The 14573-nt window shown below is 40.5% G+C and overlaps 1 long non-coding RNA gene across 2 annotated transcripts in view; it reads right to left on the bottom strand.

Moving 5' to 3' along the window:
- Nucleotides 1–14573, bottom strand: part of LOC130172301 (uncharacterized) — a 98225-nt gene that overhangs the window by 11421 nt on the left and 72231 nt on the right. For both annotated transcript variants that reach the window (XR_008828250.1, XR_008828249.1), the window contains exon 4: nucleotides 8547–8609. This is a non-coding gene — a long non-coding RNA (uncharacterized LOC130172301). The remainder of the gene's footprint in view (nucleotides 1–8546; nucleotides 8610–14573) is intronic.

The raw sequence follows: 14573 nt of genomic DNA, 5'->3' as shown, positions 1-14573 counted from the left end.
TGAATCCCATTAGAACTTAAGAAGTTTCTGCAAAGTTTCTGTCCCATTCGTTTATTTATCTCTCTCTCTCCGTCTGTCTTTTATCATTACATCTCCATAAAGCAATTTTCTAGTCAACACAGTTTTTTTTTTCAGTGTTATGTTAGAAACCAAATGTGCTGACTCGCGGCATGGACATGATGTCAACACACTGGTATGCACCTCCGTCTCTCTGGGGGGGAGGTTGTATTTGATTGACACGTGGTGAATCAGACCACTAAGTGTGGATTGCGTGCTGAAAGCAAGAACGAAGGCGGCGAGTGGAAAGGAGGGAGATTATGACTGACTGACTGTACCTGCTGAGCAATTAAGAGTGAGATTAATTGGTTGCTTGTCCCTTCATTGGACCGTTATTAGCCAAGGTGCTCCTCTCTGGAAACCATTTAAATGTGAGCTAATTGACGTAATTGTTCTGAAGATGACAGAACTCCTTTGCTATTACAGAACACAGTACGCTGCTCCTCTGTGGGTTAGCAATGAGCTAAATGGTAATTGACAAAATGTTGCAATTCAGTGAGAAGAAGCAGCGGTGAGAGGAAGAGATGAAAGACAGCAGGAAGGGCGAGAGAACATGTATGTACACAAGTGTGTGTGTGTCTGTATGTGTGTGCATGTTTAAACAGCATGAAGTTGAGGTCATGGAAACTTAACTGCCTGTGTGCTTTGGCCTGTGGCTTAGCCAGGACATGCCTCTACTCTGGCAGGAATGCTTCATTATCACACACACACACACACACACAAACTACCCACACACATGCACACTTGCACATACAAGGTCAGGCTTGGAAATTAGAGCAGTGTTTGAGATGACCTTGTGAGACCACTTCTACAAAACCAGTTAAAATGTTTATAGGATTTATAAATGATCCATCCGAAGCACCGACACATATCACATAATATATTGAAGCTCAAGTACATTGTGTATTTATGATCTCACTAAGTCATACACTTTAAATCTTGATACTTTTTAAATATTTAAGTGTGTGTTAAATATTTGATTGTATATAATCAATGCAATACTTATTATCAAAAAAAAAACAAGATGCATATATTTTTAAACCTCCCTATCAGTGTATTTGTAACTTGTGTGATGGAACATTTATGCTGAGCATCATGCATATCACTGAAGAAGATCAGGAGGAGTCAGCCTGCAAAATAAGCTGTCAAGGAGATTAGATCCCATCAGCAGCATTCAGGATTTTGCCCGAGTTTGCAATATCGTTCATTAAAAAGACATCAAATTATGTGACAAAGTGACAGGGAACTATATGTTTTTCAGAGATATGATATAAACCAATTAAGAGTAGTGTCTTTTCTTGCATGATCTCCAAGATGATCAGTCTGATAAACAAGTATTCACTTACATCTATGCTGTTGAAAGAGGATCTTTGGTAACTTCAAGTAAAGCAGCTTCTCTGCTGTGTTTGCCACCGAAATCAGACCGCTTCCAGATTTCAAGATCTTGCTGATCTGAAGAAGTGGCTGGATCAGTGCAGATATATCAAGTATTTTATCTGAGAGATGCAACAAAAGTGCTAAAATAAAACATTCCTCAGCTTAAGTGCTGCATGCTTTCAACTCAAACAATGCTTTTACCAATAGTTCCTTTTTTTATGCATGTGTATGAAAAGTATTTTATATAAACAACAGAACAGGTGCAAAGGAAATAAAAAAGCTTGAGTTAAGTTGAATATTACTTTATGCTGAGTGTGACATATAATTACCACATGAGCCATATTATATTAACACAGTTAAATTACATTCATAAATGTTTTACATATAAGCACCACATCCCCTGCTACATCTGGAACCATCTGGAAGTATTTGAAATTATTGCAGCTAATAGAATTAGCATAACTAGATGTTTTGTTTTTATAGAATATATGTAAAATTCTATTATGAAAACTGTGTACAGTTTGCATGTTTTAAAGAAATTAAAGCAAGCATTTAACTCTAAATTAATGAGCGTGTTTCCTGTTGAGTACTGTACTTTCTCCAATGAGATAAAAATCCGCCACACCACCTGGAAAGTATTACAGTAAGTTACAGTGGGGCATATCTTTCCCTCAGTGAACAGGAAATGGCTTATTTCTCTTGAGTAGACCCTGTCCCAGCTAGGGAAGAGGCTAACCACATGAAGCTCGTGTGATCCAGTTTGTTTACACACGGTAATTTGCACAGGTGAGAGAGGATGGGCCGCTGGCATGAATACAGCTAAGCCTTGTTTAGTCCTCACCATGAGGGAATGGAGGTCATGAGTGGAAAGTTTCATTCATCAATCCCAGACTAAGATTTGTTCAGGTTTGAAATCACATATGTAAAATAAATATTCTCAAACAGTTTTAGAAATAGTTAAAAAGTGTCTTTTCAAGGTGAGAGTGGAACGTCAGCAAAGGACGGGCAATTAAACAGTGGGAAATCTGTATTTAATTCTGATTGACGTGAATACATATGTTACAACCACATAATACAGTACACACACACACACACACACACACACACTGCAGTTTAATGTAACATGGTCTTGGAATCTAAGCGGCTAAAAGTGACTTTACAATAACAAACCTGCCTTGAGCCACACCTGTGGAAAACAGCGGTACAGTGGTTAGCACTGTCCTTCAAAGCAAAAATGCATGACATTTTTTACATTGTACATTTTTTTTCCCCATATGTTTGTGCAGCTTTGAATCACTTTCACTTTTTTGAGTCACTTTCCTCCATTGCAAAGGAATATCAGGTGAATTGAACTAGAAAGGAGCTTCCCCACAGCATGCGAAGGCTAGACTCCAAATATAATTTCAAGTGACTGAATTATAGTCACATTTTAGAGGCTACTTCAATCTGCTGTTAAACATCTTACATCTGCACTCGCCTACTTCCTTTCCTTGGTTTTCCTGCGGACAAGTGGTCAAGTGTGCTCATTAGGTCTGTTATGTAGGGCTGCAAGTCTTGTGACAGTGTTGTGGAGCTGTCGCTGGCAGGACAAAGACACACAAAAGTGTCAGTCTGACCCTGTCACATGGGCCTTGTGAGACAGGCACACAAACAGAAGTAAACACCCTGACATCCCTCCTGCAGCTCTGAGTCATTCTTATTCTTAATTTGAGAGCAACTCTTGACAGAAAAAAAACATACAAGAGCGTCATTGTAAATATTCTTTTTAGTGAACAGTTCCTTCTAATCTTAGTAAATTTCTTTATCATCCTCTCTTTATTCTGCCTCTGCGACCTCCATCTTTCCTTCCACTCTCTTAATTTCATTATCTTAAGTTGTTGAGGGTTGTTGTCTTTCACGCTTCCTCTACCCTTCCCTCGTCAAGGTTACGGAAGAAGGTTACTTTTTCTCACTTTCCTCTATCCTTTGCATATCAACCTACCATTCATCCTTCCTCCCATTGTTGTTGCCTGTCTTACGAGGTTATTCAGACTTGTTTACAACTCTCCCTCCCTCTTTTCTCCCTCCAAACACTCATACATCCGTCATCATCGCTGATCATCCATCACTGATACGACCATTCCTCCATCTTTACCATCCGTCTTTAGCGGTGGTTATTTACGTGTGCTTGACTCTGTGCCATGCTGTTTACTGACCGTCCTTGCTTTTCTTTTTCCTTTTTTTTTTTTTTGGACTGCTCTCCTTCAACTCTTTAGCCTGTCCTATTCATTATAACTTCTTTCATCCTTTTCCATCCATCTATCATTTCAGTGCAGAGTTTTTGAAGCTTGCTATCTATAAAAATCACCACTCTCTTTCTATCCCTACATCCAGCTCTCTCACCTTTCCCGAAAGTTGGGTCCTATTTGCCGCTACCTCTTTCATCATCCCTCTCTTCCTCCCCGGCTCTCTCCCTCCCTCCCTCTCTCCCTCCCTCTCTCTTAGAGAAGTTATTTGAAGTTTATTTGGGTTTGTTTATCAAACATTTCTCTTCTTACCCTCCCTCATTCCCTGCCAGTCCACTTCTCCACTTATTCCCTCTCTACCCTGCGGTACGAAAGTTGTTTCACTTGCAGACCATATGTATAGCTCCCTCTTTCTGAGATCACATACGGGCAAATGTTGCGGTCGATGCTTATTTCTCTCCTCAGATGAAAGGATGCAGAAAAAAAAAATCACAAATATCTGACCAAAACAAACTAGGCTAGACAGTCCACACCACCCCACATAATGGGACTGTGGGTGTGTGTGTGTGTGTGTGTGTGAGGGGCATGAAGCATAAAGTTTGAAGGGAGGCTGAGAGGCAAGCATATATGCACACAAACACGCGCATATAGTCACACAGATAGAAACCCTGTCAGATGTCCATCTCACACTTCAGAATTTATTTTATTTTTTCTCTGCTTTATTTATGCAGCAAATCCCCCTTTCAAATCCAGCTCACACCCGTTCGTCTGACTGACCGGCTGCCCTCTGTTTCCTTTCAAAGTGTAGGATTTCATAGACCTTGAGCAAAAATGGAAGATCGGGTGAGAGGGAGAAAGAAGGAACACAGCTAAGGTAATAACCTGATTTCGCCTCAGTTGGTTTTGATTTAAGAAAGGAAGAGTGTGTCAGAAAAGCAGCGGGCGCTCTCCTGTCTCGATTTCATGCCAGATTTTTTGAAGAGAGAGGCGAGAGAGGGATGGAGGCACAGACTGAAAGGAGAGACAAACTGAACAAAGAGAGATAGAGACAGTGAATCACACCCCATGCCAATGAAATGAAGTGAACTGACACAAAGAGACAGAGATACCATTGAGAAAATGAGCGCGCTACAGAGGGAGAGAGGGGAAGGGAGATGGAGAAGGACGAGTGGGAGGGTATTACCAATGAATGAATTTTTAATAGCTCTCAGATCAGCCATACCAGGAGCACAAACACAAATAAATACCTCGCCTCCATAATTTCAACCTCTTTTGATAATTTTTTTTTTTTTTTTCTACCAGCATGATTCTTAATCAGTCAGCAAACATGACAGTGTACCTGACACCAGATAGCAAGGGAGACACCCTGACAACAAGACGGGCAGGGACAGAGAGGCTTCTGGGTAAACACAGCCTTGCATGCCACTCACACCACACACACACAGCCAGTTGATTACCCCAGGTGTCTGTATTCACACATGAGGAGCATTTGAATTTTAAACTCCTCCAAAAACATGTGTCAGCCCTCACCCATCTGTCTGTCACCCCGCAATGCCCTGACAATAGCACAAGCACAAATTAATGTAAAGCTGGAAGAATGTGCCAATTTACCCCAATTTCCTGCTTACAGCATCAGACTTTTCTTTCAAATGTGTATTTTTTTAGCATAATACATGAGGCGTGCCATTTTCCTTGCCAAAAGCATCTCCATATCAACGAGGATGTCCCAATTTGCCGATCCTGAAGCACATCCCAATTTAGTGCTTAAAACATTACAATTTTAGCAGCTATATTCAAATGTACACCTCTGCATGAGGGGGAAAAAAAGGTTACTCTAGTGCATTTTGCCCGTCACATTTTCTTGCAATGCTGTTGCTTGTTAGCATGTATAGTCAGGAAAAAAAGAAAAACATTTAAAAATAGTTGTCATTAAGGCGAAGATATTGTAGTTTTATAACAATATCTACGTTTATCATTTGTATCAAGCTGGGAATTTCTCAGTCGGCAACTTCAACTGGTTTTATCCTGTCTTCATTTTACCTAAAGATGAATTTTTCCATTTGCTTTCTATCAAAGTTGCACCTGAAGTGAGCAAGTCTGTTGTAGCTTGGTCAAGCAGCAAGGAGCATGTTGATAATACTTTTGTTATGTACAGTGGGTATAGCAGAGCTTTGTTCAGCTTTGGTTAACTATAATACAGAGCAGGTTAAAAAAAAAAAAAGAAAGAGACAGATTCAGCCTTGACTTCATGGCAGTGCCAGTCTCTCATTATTATAAGTATTAACTGACTAGCAATATTCAATGTTAATCAAGTGTCAACCTTACCCTTACTTTTCTTAAGCAAAAAAATTTCTCCCTTGTCTGTTATGCTTTTGTAACAGTTATAACTGGCTCAGAAATCCGTGTAGTAATATCTTGTATAATAATAACAATATCAGCATAGCATGATGCATGCAGCTTATTAAAAAAAACTGAATAAAAAGCTGTAAACAGGGCTTTCAATGTGGTGATGGTAATTGCTTCCTGTGAGGCTGGTAGCTGTCAACAAGACAACTACAGGCATAATACTAAAAGAAATAATGATGAAATAAATAATGATGCCCATATATATAAAAGAGTGGGATGTCAAGAAGAAGAAAAAGTCCTCTAAAAATCCAAAATTACCATTTATAATTTCTTAAAGTTGAATGTACTTTTCATTTTTTTATGTTTGTTTGTGCTGCGCAGTAATTACATTGATGGAGGTTGTTATTCACAGGTTTGCCTTTGGAAGCAGTAACTCAGCAGTTGCCTTGTAGCTCAAACTTAAAGATAAGGCAAATAAGCATTCTGTGCAGCTGTGCAAGATTTGGATATGTTTGCTTAGCATCCAGAGGATGAATGTAAGCTTGTAGCCTACGTGGAATTCAGGAGTGGTGGTCTATTTGAACAAAATGAGAAAGATGTGAAGCCAAATGCAGAATGATACAGGTGTTGTCATTTTTTGCCAGTGATGGAATCCAAATAATTTCCAAACCTGCACAGAGGGGTAAAATAATCAATATTCAGATCCTTCTGTGTTGTTTAAGACGTCTGCTGAGTTTTCAATTTTATTTGTGAGGCAAAAGATTGATTTAAATTCCAACCAGCAGTGTCAAAAATGCTATCCCAGCTTTGAAGGGCAAGTTTTAATAAGGTTTTATTAAGTAAAATGGATCAGCGACCTCTGAGATTTTAGGGTTTGGTTGTTTCTCTGTTGTATTCTCTTTCCCAGGGAGATGAAATCATAAAGCACCACACTGGCCTTTTTGCAAAATGTGATTAATCCAACTTGATTTAATTAACATATAATTCTTCTTTTTTTCCCCCCTTTATTCAGCTCCTGCTATACTTTGTAACAGAAAGAAGCAGATGTAATCAGAACAGCTGTCACGTTTCTGGTAGGATGAGAAAAGAGAAGAAAGAGACAAGAAAAGAATGACTGTAGGAAAAATACAGTGTTATTCTGTAAGCTGCTTTTGTTTACCCTTGTTTATGCTTAAATCCATGGTTTTATTGTTGCCTTTAAGAATGGTAAACAGCTCCCCTTTCCACTCCCTCCTTCTATCCAGTCATCCATCCATTCATCAAGCTTTCTTCACTCTGCTGCAAATGTTCTTTGGGCCAGACTCTTGTTTTTTTTTTTGTTTTTTCTGCCTGTCAGTTGGCCTCTTCCCTTCCTTTCTCTCTCTGTTTTGACCGTGTTTATGTAGCACACAATTGTATCCCCTTGTGTGTGCCTGTGCACACATACTAATGCACTATTAAGTGCAGAGCAAAAGGCAAATGACATTGTCATTTGGCTATAAAGGAGCTATGTGCAAGTTTTGCTATTGCTATGTATCCAACATTAGCATTAACAGCTGTTTACTTGCCAGTCTTGCCAAGAGCTACAGCCATCATTGTGTTTACAAGACAAGAGGTAATACACTCTCTGAGCCCTGCTACTTCTGCAGGGCAGACTGGATGCTACAGTGACTCGGTATTGAAAAGTGACAAGACAGCAAACCGGGCTGGGGCTAGCTGGTTAGCAAGTGTACTTCAGTAGAAGAAAAGAAGTGATAGAAATAGAAGCAAAGCTAAAGGGTTGCTTTCCACTGCTGGAGACAGCTCCCTTGCAGGTAAATGAATGAAGTTTGATTAACTATTTGTAAGTACAAATAGTTTTTTTAACTACTTCCATGCTGGTTCTTACAACATTTGTGTAAGTCTTCATTTCAATGTAGCGGCAGTCATGTGATAGTAACAGGGCTAGGAAATTAACATCATGATGTACTGAATATTGGGTATTTGAGGGGCCATATTTGTTTACTTGAGTTGTTAATGAGTGATAACTGTAGGTTTCATAGTTTTATAAAGCTGTGTGCTCATCAAAATTAAAACTGACACAGACACACACATGCAGAGTCCGTGTCATTGCCCTACAGGCAGTAGCTGAAATGTACAGTTGTAACATATTTAACAATATCATATAGAAGCAGTGGTATTCTTTCTTGCACCTATTCTTATTATCGAGGGCTCTTACAATGACTCAAATTAAAACTCCTATTAATCCGACAGTGTAATCCCTCCATTGCATGGAGCAGTCTTTTCAGCTTGAGTGTGGATTAGAGAACAGTGAGACCCTGTGTTGGTGGTCACTGGTGTATAACACCTCATAAAGATAATATGCAGGGTCTGTGTGTGCGCGTGTGTGTTTCCTGCTGTGCTGGTGGTCAGCATTGTATAGCACAGAATGTGTGTGTGTGTGTGTGTGTGTGTTGTGTGTGTGTGTGTGTGGTGTGTGTGTGTGTGAGTGTGAGAGAGAGTGTGTGTTGGGGGTATGGTGTACATGTGGATAATGTGCTTCTTTTCTTCCTTTGTGGTTACCTGGTGAAGGGGAAAATCCCTGTGAGGTGGTCTTCTCGCAATGTGGACTACAAAGAAGGGGGCCTGTAACAGAGGAAACAGTGAATTAATAAAATAAGCCCCCTGAGTCGAACACTCTTTCTAGTCAGAGGGCTCAGAAATGGCATGGAGGTTAGAGTTGGGATGGAATAAACAGACGTTGCGACAAAATGTGTCATCCCTTACCGAATCAGTAAGGACAAGTAGCTATAGACAGCCTATCTCACATTTTGTCTCTTTGCCACTCACGTACTCATATATTCACAGGCCTTATTGGGATGAGCACCCTAAATAAGCTTCTTCTCCACATTATCTTTTTCATTCTAAAATCAATAACTCAAAATCAGGCTTTTTCTTTCGAAACTAATTCAGGTTACAGAACATTTTTAGTCATTCACCCTCCCTCTTCATCCCCTCTCCAGCAACTCATCATGTTGCTCATACTGCATTCCTTATTTGTATGTACAATATCTCTAAGTATCTATAAAATCCTAATTCCAACCCTCATAGTGACAGGGCGAGCAAATGCACCTGTTGACCTCGCTGCATCTCATTCCCTGAGATCATTTGCTAAACACAAATTGGAACTTGTGGGCAAAAATGCAGATGCGAATGGGAAATTTAAACAGTAATAATAAAAAACATTTATATCCCTCTGCTGCTGTATGGGAAAATCTATACCGCACAGCCTTCGTATAATCATGAAAAGATATTGGTCAGAGATGCACGGCTGCACAGCCCTCACCGGAGCTTGGAATGAATGTATTCATCACGCACTGTTGTTGAATCCCAAATGGGGACAATCTGAAAAGGTGGTTCTAAACATAAAAACAGTTTATCTTCATTTGAAGCGACGATGCATAGTGATGTTTGTGTGAGTGTGTATGTGGCCATGAATCTATAAAGAGATGTACAATATGTACTCATGGCTGACTTTTATTGCCATGAAAACGAGACCCACTAGTCTACCGTGGCAAACCAGCAAATATTGTTCCATGGGCTTATAACATAGTTGGTACTATTCTGATGATGAGGTTGTTTTTGTTGATAGACAAAACTACAGTTATTCAACTCTTTGTGCTCTGGGAAAAAAAACTAAATTAAATGACTTTTTAATTTAGAAATGTAACATTTTGCTGATATTAAAGGAGTTTTTTGTAAGTTTTGCTATTGCTTCATAGCTAATGTTAGCATTAAGACCTGTTTACTTACCAGTCTTTGCACAAGCTTCAGCCATTGTTACAAAACAAGAGGTTCTAATGCGCCCTCTCACTTCTTCAAGGAAGACTGGACGCTGCAGTGACTCGGTATCAAAAAGTGTGCCAGTCTGACCCGGCTGAGGGGTAGCTGGTTAGCATGCTAACTGCAGTACAAGAAAAGAAGTGATAGAAAGAGAAGCAAAACAAGAGGGTCGCTTTCCACAGCCGGAGGCAGCTCTTGGCAAGTAAAGGAATGAAGTTCGATGGTGAACTCGCAATATTTCTTCTCAACTGGTAAACAAACAGCTGTTAACGATGGCTATGTAGCATCAGCAAAACTTACAAATGGCTCCTTAAAAAGTCCTACTTGCTTTCTAAGCTGTTGTTGCTTCCCTGAGATACATTTCTTGTGGAGTGGCACCAACATCTTCCCCTTATATCAGCACTTCTTGTGATCCCGGTGTCATTTTCTCCTGCAGTCATTTATCCATTTTTTGCTGGCCTGCTGGAATATTTCCCCAGCCCACCAAACCGAACTATTTTTAGAATATCTTACTGTATTAATGAAGGATAGATGTACTCTGGTCATTTTGTAAAAAAAACATGGGTGGGCACACGCAAAGTGTCAGGTACAGTGCAGAACAAAAATCTCCTAATCCCCTAACTCTTTGCTATTCATTATTATTTCACAGGGCAGCCGTCCCAAATACATAAGGCCCTTACCCTGCTCAGCCCAGTCTGCCAAGCTCCAACTCTGGGTTTGATGTTTCTCCAACATCCAACAAGCTATGATTATTTCATTCCTTTTTTTAACATAACACATCAATTATTCAACCTTTGCTAGACCAGATTTGATTTTTTTGATTTAACAAAAATGACTGCGTGTGTGTGTGTGTGTGTGTGTGTGTGTATGTATATATACAGTATGTGTGCTTCCACCCATCTAGGGGGAGACTGAATATAAAATGCTCTGCAAAGATAATACCTCATGCCTTAGATGAGTGATGGATGGTGAAGAGGGTGGAGTAGAAGAAGAAAAAAAATGCAAGTACTCTGGAATAAATGATAACTGCATTAGCATAGGATAGCAAATGCTCCCTTCACTCAGAGAATAAATTGCCTCCCATCCTCATGGCAAGCTGTCCACACAACAAGTGTAACTGTGACAGTGGACGGTGTGTGTATGCGTGTCTGCATGTGTGCAAGTGACTTTTCTTGTGCTAATTCCACTGAAGTGCAGCACTGCTGTAGCTGCACTGCAACGCGCATAAAAAAAGATTAGAATATTACACATTGACACAAATCCATTACCTCCAGCTTCTGCAATGCAATTAAGTCATTTCAAATACCCATTGGGTAGCAATAGTAAACTTTTTACTGTATCAATGTGATGAAGTCCTAAAATGTATAACTTTTCCCTAAAGCATTTCATTGTTAAATTAATTAGCTTGCGATGTACAAGTCTCTCATTAATTCATACCTTTTACAAAAATTCTTCCTTTATCCTTTGGCCTCATTTCCTCTCCCACTCTGCCTTTCCCTCTCTCTGTCTCTCTCTGTCTCTCTCTGTCTCTGTCTTTCTCTTCCTCCCCTGCCATTCCTCTCCTCTCCTTACATCCTCATTGCTGCTAATGAGCCCACTTAAATCTATGCCAAAACACAAACAGCAAGAGAAGAAGAAATAGGTGCAGTGCTTACTGGAAGCTCTGTTTGTTAAAGGATTCATCATGTGCGCTGTTTTCAATAAATAATAAATGCAAACGCTGACTTTTGTCTGCAGACGAGACTTCACGACATGAATTATGCATTGTTATTCCTGGATAGGGCAATACAGGGACAGGGTGGCAGTATGTTGTGTGTGTGTGTGTGTGTGTGTGTGTGTGTGTGTGTATGAGTATGAGTGAGTGTGTATGACTGTGTGTGCACATGCGGTAGATCCCTGGTACAGGCTGGGAATACAGTTTCTGAGTCTTGCAATCAAGGCCCTTATGTGGACACAACTCACAGTGATTACAACTCTTAAGATATTGTTTTGTGTGCAAATACATCTTTGTTAAGCTCCCGGAAGTTCATCTTGACTTTGTGTTCAAACTTACCTCAAAGAGATCAAAAACCGCACTGTTCAATTACTATCATTAGCTCATCAAGTCTTTATATTGGTTGAATGACGAAAAGCAGGATGTGAGTGTGTGTGCATTTTCACTCTCCTGTCCTGTGTGTAGGAGGTGTGTGAGGTGGCCCTCCCAGCACATTTTGTGTTTACAGTGTTTTTCCATTTGATCTCTACTCTCTCCCTTCTCCTCCTCTCTTTTCCTGCTTTTTCCTACTCTGTAATCATTACGACAACAAAGGAAGCCACGTTCCCGCTAGACAGTGCAAAGGTTCCACTAGCCATGCTAAAATGTATGTGTGTTTTTTTTTTTTTTTTCTTTCTGCTTCTCGTTCTCTTGTCAGCGTGGAACATGAGTGGAAAACTTGATTGAAAATCAGGAAAAAAGGGAATAATTACAAAGGGGGAGAAAGGCACCCATCCGCCCGCAACAGCAATCATCAGTGATCTCTGCTGTCATTTCACTCTGCAGTAAATAAATCATCAAAAGAAACAAAGGGGAAACAAATATGCAAATAAACCCCAAAAAGGCCAGTAACATCGGCCTACCGCCACATGGGAAGAATAGTAGTGGATTATTATCATGGCAGGTTATGACTGTAATGAATCTGATTTCCTCTTGTTTCATCTACCTTGACAGTACTGAAGTCACATACACAGAGAGGGAAAAAAAACCTGAAGGGATTTGACGGTTTGATTGAGGAGGGAAGGGAAGGGAGGGAGGGATGGAGGGATTAAGGACAAGGGGAATGGAAGGATTGAGGGAGGGGGAAGGAAAGGCAGGGAAGAGGGGCAGTCGACATCGGAGGGGAGAAGAAAGAGATTTGGGAGGGGAAGGGAGGAAAGGAGGGAGGGAAGCTTTTGAGGTTGTATTCGACAGTGCTGTGAAAGGTAGCCATCAAGGGCTTTGATGAAAAGTGCAGGCCTTCTAAAGCTTAGGAGTGACAGCATATGATTTGGTCAAAGCATGAAGCTTTTCAAAGGTAGACATTCTCACTCCTATTCATCTCTCTCGGGTTGAATATAACTTTTGGGCTGAGCTCTAGCAAAATTCCGAATTGGTTTGACAGATAGACTGCATGTGGTATTGTCCCTGTGACTTACAGACAGTAGGCTGGCTGAAAATGTAGACATCCTGAAATGAAGGGGGATTACATGTAATGTTTCAACAAACTGTCCTAGATCAGGAGCTATGCTGAAAGCCACATTTAAAAAAAAAAAAAAAAAAAAAATTATCAAGGAAGTGACACAAGATGCGTAATTCTATATGCCTAGAAGAAACCTCATTATCTTTGCCCTTGGTTCTTCAATGGTAGCCATATAAAAGTATAACAGCTAAGCATGAAATCATGTGTGAGCGTGTTTGATTGACAAAGTCCAAAAAACCTGCCTGTTAAAACATTCAGCTGCCCAGAAAACCCATCTTAATTCTATTTTAAGCAAGAAAAACACTGGAATTAAATGCATTTCACACACTATGAAATCAGCTTTTTCCACCCTTCATGCCACAAACACACTTCTTATGGCTGTTATATGTGTTTTCTACATTTGGTAACACCTTAACACATGGCCACTGCTGCGAATAGTTCTCTTTGAGTGGTGCTTGAGGCTTATTAGCCGCTTGGCTCGGCAACAGCAATATGGACAGGCTTTCTGAGCCAACAGTTGTTAAAACTGAGGGCTGAGGTTTACAGGCCTAGGTCAGTGGTAACAGGCAACAAGCCTGTCAGATGAAGCCGTTGTGTCATTTTTACACACACATGCACTAACACACATACATGAAATACATTATGTTGGAAATAGCGTGCACATTAACACCTACACACATAGATGGACAAACGTACTTATAATGTAGGAGCATGCATGTGCACAAAAAATGAGCATACATGTGTATAAGCCATTATGTCTGATAATGGTGTCTAGTTCTCTCTCTCTCTCTCTCTCTCTCTCGCTAAAAACACACACACACTCGCACACGCACACACACAGATAATAGTGTCTAATTTAGGCCCTCATATCTGTAGAGTTCTCCAGAGGACTAGACCTCATCAGGAAATATATTGGTGACCTACATACTAGGAACACACAGACAGACAGACACGCACACGTGCAAACACACACACTCACACACACACGCACACACACACCAGCATAACTGTACATGCTTTGGCACTGGCACACAGACATCTATAGTACTTATAGGCAGCTGCAGTGCGTGCCTGCATGCAGACATGTGCACAGAAACATGCTGGTGCAGTCTGGGTATAACTGTGCCAACAACCCAATCGGAAACAGAAACACATACAAACACAGACTTGTAGGCATGAAAGCATGTCTATGTGCTGTATACATGTCTTCTTTCACCCACTCTGCAAAACGCACCGACATACTGTATGTAGGAACAGATGCATCCCATCCACTTGAAGCAGTCACACTTTTCTGCCGAGGGCAGATCTGCCAGAGATGCGATACAGTAACTGCACCCTGTTTCTGGTGGGAAGGACTGGAATCGCTGTATCTATGCTGTATTATGCATTCTGTTGGCACCAGACAGACCTCCAGTCATCATTTATCATTCATGGGCATCGTCTGTCAGCTTCACAGTCTACTAAATGGCCGAGAGGACCTGACAGCGAGTGGGAGAGAGAAAGAGAGAAAATCTCAACAAAACATTCCAGAAGGCCTGACTCATAAACAGTT

The sequence above is a fragment of the Seriola aureovittata genome, chromosome 7 (assembly GCF_021018895.1).
Source record: "Seriola aureovittata isolate HTS-2021-v1 ecotype China chromosome 7, ASM2101889v1, whole genome shotgun sequence".
Lineage (NCBI taxonomy): Eukaryota > Metazoa > Chordata > Actinopteri > Carangiformes > Carangidae > Seriola > Seriola aureovittata.
The sequence above is the reverse complement of the archived record's forward strand: the minus strand, read 5'-3'. Positions and strand labels throughout refer to the sequence as shown.